A 7,933-nucleotide genomic window follows, 5' to 3' on the forward strand; every position below is an offset into this window, starting at 1 on the left:
ATATATATATATATATATGTATATATATGATATATACATATATATGCATATATATGTGTGTTTGTATGTGTGTATCTATCTATCTATCTATCTGTTTCTCTCTGTGCAACCTATGCACACACTCACACACACACACACACACACACACACACACACACACACACATACATATACACATGTATAGGGGTGCGAGTGTATGTGTGGGTGTGTACATATATTTTAATAAAAGTGCCATTTGACATTCTAACATACCTGATTAGCCGCAGAAGAAAGACTAATTAAACGTTTGCAATATTCACCACGGAACTTCATTGTGGAAACTATGAATGATTTAGAGAAGGTTATTAAGAAGTTTAAATATTTAATATTTTCTCCTGACACTTGACTTCATAATCTAAAGGAATGCTCCTCTTACATTAGCTTTCTACTGTGGCATATTGCCAGTCATGCTGTATCCGAAACAGTCGGATAATTTGGCAAGCAATACAATTGAGTAAACTTGAGAGAGTATCCTATATCACAAACATTGATGAAGAAATTGTTACCACGCTCAATATGAATTGGGAAAACGTCTTCGATATATTTCTTGGCTATACATATAGTTTCTTTTGGCCTTTTGAGGTTAATGCTATCACTGACATTCGTGTCAGAATCTTTCGGTAATATTATCTGTAATAAGGAACAACTGCAAAAATACCGTAATTCATTGGAGAAGATGGATGGTTGACACCGAAACAAAGAGTCACACACGTCGCTTTTACATTTGTTATTTACATTTACGCTATCACTTCGGATATTTTTTCGTCATGGTACTCACGAGGATCTGAAAGACATCATCTGCAGCAATGAACTTTTTGGTGGGTACGTTGTACTCATGTGTGGAAACCTGGGGTCGATTTGCTCGACTAAAACCGTTTAAGTCGGTTCTCCGGCATGGCTGCAGTCAAATGACCGAAACAAGTAGAAGAATAAAAGAATAACAGACTGTATTATTGACATTTAATATTATGTATGCGTAGGCAATATATTTCTGTCATATTTCAAATTATATTTGATACACATTTCGCGATGAAGAATGTAAAATAATCAGTTACTTCTTTTAGCTTTAAAGTCAAAGTAAAACCAATTCGGTTGCTTTGAATTTGCAAGTATATATAGCAAATGAAGTAAACAGTATAGTTACACCTGCAGATAATGACCCAAATGTTCTCGGAATAAATAAACATTTGAAAACAAATTACCATGTAGTATGTCATTCTAGAAGTTTATATATCTCCTAGTTTAGTTCTAACACATGTTACATCGTGTATAATTACATAAGTAAATGTTATATGTAAGTTGTCATAATACGAAGAGGAGTTGAAATAAACAGGACAATTCCCAATGTATTATTCAATCTTTATATTGTTTCCTATTTTCCGTAAGTAGTATTACGATAATACCTTCTGATTTTTCTTTACTATTCTTATACATATATACATAGTATAATATTCTTATACATACATATACAACTAAGTTTCAGTTGAATTGGGTATTTAAATTGAGGTACCTCGTTAAGTCGGAATAAAATGCACACACAACAATGCAAATTAAATATGAAACTTAGTACACATGTATCGGTCGAATGATATTATTGCAGTATATGTAGACAGTGAGACCCAGCTGAGTGAAGAAATTTGATCTTAGGTATTCAGATATGCACTTTATATTAAATATACTCTCCACAATATTTACGACGGGCAGATTCCTAGATAGGTGAATAAAATATGAGTAACAGAAAGGTACAGATTTCAATCCAAAGTATCCGTTTCTAACGACCCCTTTAATTGACTAATGAAAACTGTTTTCGTTAGAAGAATTCATGAATTTCAAAATAGAGGACATTCAAATTTACAGTGATTCTGCTACTATTTGAGTTGACAGATTAGATTTACCAGAATAGTGTATACTTGGTTACAAAAGAGAAATTTAGGTGTTTATAGAGATTTTTTTAGGACAGGGAAGGATATCAGTGACACAGATATCTATAACTTCTAACAAGAAAGGAGGGCACGGTTCCAGTAATCTATGCAATGTATGAAGGGACATTCCTGATGCATTCAATGAAGCTAGAAATTCAAGTGGATATCGCTCAGCCTCAGCAATACCTTATATATGCTGTAATAAGTGCGCTGCTCACCTCGGAGTTAATTCATAACCTCTTCGTTTATCATTAAGCACTCTGAGGTCTTTGGTGAGAGGTTCTCTCTACTTCATCTCACTTCTTGAGAGGCATTGTCAAAAACATCATTTACCGGCGACCTACCAATGCATGAACCATGAGGTACTTCTACATCATCACTTGATACCCTTGGATCTTGCACAAGAGTTTTGCAACCATTGTCAATGTGCAGTAGCCATGTTGAACATTCTCTTTCATCTGATGTTGATGTAATATCTTAGCTGAAGTGTAACCAGAGAGAACAGTTCTTAATGCAGATCAGAATTACTGCCTCACAAGTTCCTCTTGGTAATATTGACAGAACTTGCCTGAAGTGTCCACACATGAGTACAACGTACCCACCAAAAGGTTCATTGCTGCAGATGATGTCTTTCAGATCCTCGTGAGTACCATGAGGAAAAAATATCCAAAGTTACAGCGTAAATGTAAATAACAAATGTAAATAACAATGCCTCTGACTTCTGGCGGGGGCGCCGTTTTCATCAACAAACACTGCAGTTATTTCATTGATTGCTGGAAACTTGTATCGGCTTATATAAATCCCTCTTCTGAAGTGTAGTTCGCGCTTCCGTAATGGTACATTTTCTGTTTTGGCAATTTCCTCTTCTTGCTGTTCAATTAAGTGCATGTTCCTATATAACTCAACATAACGATTTACTTGATGCATAACATCACTAAGGACCACCATTATTTGAGGTGAGCATCCTGAATTCCGAGGTACTTCTCTTCTGTATTGCAGAGCTTCGTTTGTATCAATAATATACAGCCTACCGTACTGCAGGTGACCATTGACAGGATGCCAGTTCGTAGTATTGTTGTAAGTTCGGCCCTGAATACGGAAACAATACGGACCTCTTCGTGATAGCACTGAGATTTTCACACCATATGATGTAAAGGAAACTGCGCAGTTCTAAGTTCTGTTGGGTTTACGAAATGAAGCAGACACTTGGTCATTTTTTCTCAGACATACGTTTCAATATCTAAATGTATGATTTCAGTAGAGGCAAATTCGCATTTCCATTCTGACATCATTTGAAGTTTTCATTTGTAAACCTCAGTGCTCCACAGTACTCGGAATACAAGTCCATATCAGCTATATCAAATTGTTCTACAAGATTATCAATAAGCTTCTTCAATGGTGATCCATGGCTTACTTCACGCTATCGTTGCACCTGTTCATCTCGCAAAGAATGACCTGCTCAGTATTCATATTTGCAACGTTATCTTGATGTTTTTCTCTTTCATCATGTTGCTAAGCAGCCCTTTCCAAATCATCCATTATTTGTCTTCTCTGTTGCAGCATATTTCTCTGTTTCTCCAGATACTACGCACGTTTTATATCATCTATATTTTCCATTTTCTTTTGTTTTACAATTCCCTGTTGCTCTTGATACTGTCAAGCTGTGCATCATACATATTTTCAATTCTTCGTTGCATTATATTTCTCTGCTACTCCTGATTCTGCGCACGCTGTAAGTCATTGATATTTTTTTTATTCACTGCTTAAATATCTGTCTTTGTTTTAATTGTACCTAGTTCACTGTTTTTCATCCTTGGTCTTGTATTTCCTCTTCTGCAAGTGTGCCTCGCGTTGCTCTTCATCCATTGCAGCTCGTCTCAGGTGTTAGCGATATCTGTCACTTTCTCTGATTTCCTGCCGCGATTCTCTTGTCCGCTGCCTGTAGCGCCTAACCCTCTCACGAGCAGCTTCTAGTCGTCTTTCTTGATCCATTGATCAGTAATTTTAAGAAGAGTGAAATATCACAAACACACGTATAAAAACAGGAATAAGCTTAATAAGGTTAAGGATGTTCGCATACACGTATAATACAACCTCAGTTAAATTCCATATATGTGCCGCGTGAATATTTCACGGGTTTAAGGGTTAATCTATTGGGTTATTTCTCCCGTGCGTCGTGTACTCATACCGTCGAATATGAAAAATGACAAAAATACTGAAGAGGTTACAGATGGAATAAGTAAATAACTAACAGACAAACAAGCAGAGCTATTATTAGACAGTAGTTACGAATGTTTTGCTGCAAGGTAAATGTATATTAATAACATTTAATCCCATTGTCTACATGTAAATGAAACACTTATCCATATTTCTAAATATTTATAACTACATTGTGAGTTTTTTAAAACGAAACCCATGTCTAAAATGTACTATCATATGTCACTAACATACGTACAAACTCACCAAGTCAAATTTCAAACAATCATATGCTTTCCCGCGATGATACCAATTCGAACCCAACATAATTGATGGTGATGTTTTGTTACAAATAATCCAAGTCATTAAAATCCATTCAGAAATGAAATTTCCAATGTTTTAGGTGTTGCTGTGACACTCGATTGCAATTTGGATGCACGAAAATATTGCCCGCACAGTTATTCTGAAGTGGATATTTCTCAAGCCTTCTGCAAGTATATATACCTTTATTACTTCTATGAATATTATAATTAAAATTTTGGTAGTTATTTATTGATTTTCAATTTTCACACAAAGCCAGTAATGTCGGGGGAGCGGGTAAGTCGGTTACACCGACCCTAGTTTTTTCAACCAGCACTTATTTAATGAGTCTCAAAATGATGACAGAGAAAGTTCATCCCGGCAGAATTTGGTCTCAGAGTATAAAGACGGACGAAATGTCGCTAAGCATTTCCCCGGCGTACTAACGAATCTGTTAGCGCGCTGCCATATTGACATATATTTGTTGCTATAAAATCTGTATCGTTATGAATATGATAGATCTATTTCCGTGGTTTCAAGTTGACGAAACGAAACCTTTGCTAATATATTTTATCTCCTTGTATAATTAAGTAAAGACAGTAATATAATCGAAACTACCCCAGATGTAACAGATGCTATTTGTGCGGCCAATTCACCTCTAAAGTGGACCAGACCCCGCGTTTACTTATAAAGGTCAAATCTCTAATAGAGAAAAGTGCGTAAGAAATGTATTAAGCAACAGACTGTTAAATATGAATGCATCTTTCGAATTGTAAATGTTTTAAAATTTAACCATTTTATCTCATTAGCGTTGTTTACTGCAACCGTTTTCCCCTGACTAATATATTTTACTGTGAATATGCATTTTACAGTGATCACGATATTTGTGACGAATATATATAGTTGAACATTGATTATTTTGTTACTAACACCTCTAAGTCATACGGAAGGCATGTTTGAGCGCAGAATATATTAGACATTAGATCATAACAATATAAGCTATACAAGTGTACCTGAATGTATTATTCTATGTTCCAGGACCTACGACAAATTTTACAGATGTTTCTCAGAGAAAAATCGATATTGTATGGGTTACTACGAATTCATACATTTCCATAAGTGTTTGGTAAGAAGGTTGCATTATTTTAGTCATTCCTGCAAAAAAAAAAGAAAAAAAATGTTTTTTGATATCTGCACAATATTTGTTAGTTCTTTTTTTAATTTTATGTGTTTTTTAACCAGCAAATTAATTTATTTCGAAATATTTCAACGTTCTCTTTTTAGGACCATACGACGAAGAAACCAAACGGCTCTGTCAATATAGTTGGGATTAGCAATAAGTTTCTTCTTCCATTTGTTAACATATTACTACAAGTGTCGTCAATATGAAAGGTATTTCGTCGAATTCGATGTAGTAAAGCTGAGACATTTCTGTCATAAAGGTAACTGTCGTTTCCTTATAAATGAAACGGTGTATGAAACATTTTCAGTTATACAATACTAACACTAACGTAAACAGAAAGCCTGCTGTAAAGCCTCAGGATATAAAACGAGATTTTTTTTTACAAGAGTTACAGTTTAATTTCATTTTTAATTAGTTTATAATGCTGATGCACTTATATAACAATATCTCGCCCTGAGATCTGCACTGAAATGCATGCGTTAGATTTATAACATATAATCAACATTTATTGCGATGTAACTTCTTCGTTATTACGTCCAGAGATTGTTCCATTGGACAGATATTGTAGAAAATTGTATTAAGAAACTGGTGTAGTCTCATTAATATTTTCTTACGTTATTTACATTGGACGGATATTTGTCCTCATCTTGTTTGTTAACACAACGTTTCGGCTGATATATCCTCCAGCCTTCATCAGGTGTCTTGGGGGAAATTTCGAACCTGGGTTCTCATTCAGATCACTACCTGGATAATAATAATAATAATAATAATAATAATAATAATAATAATAATAATAATAATAATAATAATAATAATAATAATAATAATGATAATGATAATAATAATAATAATAATAATAATAATAATAATAATAATAATAATAATAATAATAATAATAATAATAATAACACTTTCAATACAGTAAACATAAGAGCACCACAGCAAACCACAGCACATACCCAAGGCGCACAGAGCTGCGCTCGGTAGTGAAGTGAAAGCACGTTATAAAAATAAAACTACTGAATAATAATAATAATAATAATAAGAAGAAGAACAGCAACATACAAAAAAAAACCTTAGGAATGAGAACCGATGTTCGAAATTTCCCCCTAATCACCTGATGAAGGCTGGAGGGTATATCAGCCGAAACGTTGTGTTAACATCAAAGAAGATAAGGACAAATATTCGCGAAATGTAAATAATGTAAATAATGTAAATAATGTACACAATTCCTCATCTCTTAAATATAGAAACGTAATATTTTCTAAGTTTAACTTTCGTTATACATAGAAAGCATATCAATTACAATATATAATTTTCAATAATTCTAGTAACAAATATAATATTTCATTAAGAAATATAACAAAATTTCATTTTCACTACCTTGCTGTTGGTGATCAAATTGCAAAGAAAGAAATTTTCAATGATTATGCTGAATGTTACGCAGATGCACAGCAAAGGCATGGTTGTAAGAATAAGATTAGGCATACTCCCCCAAGTAAAAATTGATCCCATTGCATCAAGATTTGTAATTTACAAAGCAAGAGGAAAAGTTTTAAGACATATCACAGTTAGTCAATTAGTAACATCATCGAAAGTGCACGAAATCTTAAAAACATTGTACAACGACAGATCATAAAAATCATAAATACATACAATCAACAAATAGTAGAAGAGCAAATGTGAGATAAGTGTAATAAATAGTACCTATCCAAACGTAACCTTCTATTAAGGCAATGTCGTTATCTCAGGGCACAAAGAATATAAGAAATATATTATACACTACGGTCTGATACAGGGGTCTGGCCTAATTTGACCGTAAAAAAACTCGACGCGAAAATATATATAGGTTTTTATTTATTTTATACCCATAACACTCTATACAAATTTAACCAAATTGATTACGGATGAAAGAACCGAAAGAAGCAAAATAAAATAACGTGCGTAATTTACATTAAATGTCTGTCAAAATATATCTTTGCCAAACAATATTTTTGTTTCTATTTACAGGTGGAAATCCAACCCGTATTCGTGACTGCGATTGGAACTCTTTTACTTGTATAAATAAACATGATAATATTAGTATATATGTGCATTATTTTGAAATATTATCGTTATTCAACAACATGTCCCATTACTGCGAAATTATTACGGAAAATCCGGAAGTCGCCCACTGCTTTATAAGTTGAATATAAGATATCGTATATCGCTTAACACAAAATTAGGCATATTTTAACTTCATATGAGACTTCATATATATATATACATATATATATATATATATATATATATA

At 33.5% G+C, this 7,933-nt stretch overlaps 2 long non-coding RNA genes across 4 annotated transcripts in view; one reads left to right on the forward strand and one right to left on the reverse strand.

The window, feature by feature from the left end:
• LOC128249765 (uncharacterized) overlaps positions 1-5,617 on the reverse strand; it is a 19,050-nt gene extending 13,433 nt beyond the window's left edge. The window contains exons 1-2 of one of the 3 annotated variants that reach the window (XR_008265868.1): positions 5,471-5,617; positions 253-320 (exon numbers count right to left, since the gene is read on the reverse strand). This is a non-coding gene — a long non-coding RNA (uncharacterized LOC128249765). Of the gene's footprint in view, positions 1-252; positions 1,201-5,470 lie in introns of those variants that run through there. The other 2 variants (XR_008265867.1, XR_008265866.1) reach the window with 2 other exon arrangements.
• LOC128249760 (uncharacterized) lies at positions 1,304-7,727 on the forward strand. The gene is made up of 5 exons (XR_008265859.1): positions 1,304-1,420; positions 4,561-4,651; positions 5,496-5,583; positions 5,742-5,899; positions 7,651-7,727. It is a non-coding gene; the product is annotated as an uncharacterized LOC128249760 (long non-coding RNA).
• The last annotated feature ends 206 nt before the right edge of the window (positions 7,728-7,933 follow it).

This window comes from Octopus bimaculoides, chromosome 18 (genome assembly GCF_001194135.2).
Source record: "Octopus bimaculoides isolate UCB-OBI-ISO-001 chromosome 18, ASM119413v2, whole genome shotgun sequence".
In the NCBI taxonomy this organism is placed as follows: domain Eukaryota; kingdom Metazoa; phylum Mollusca; class Cephalopoda; order Octopoda; family Octopodidae; genus Octopus; species Octopus bimaculoides.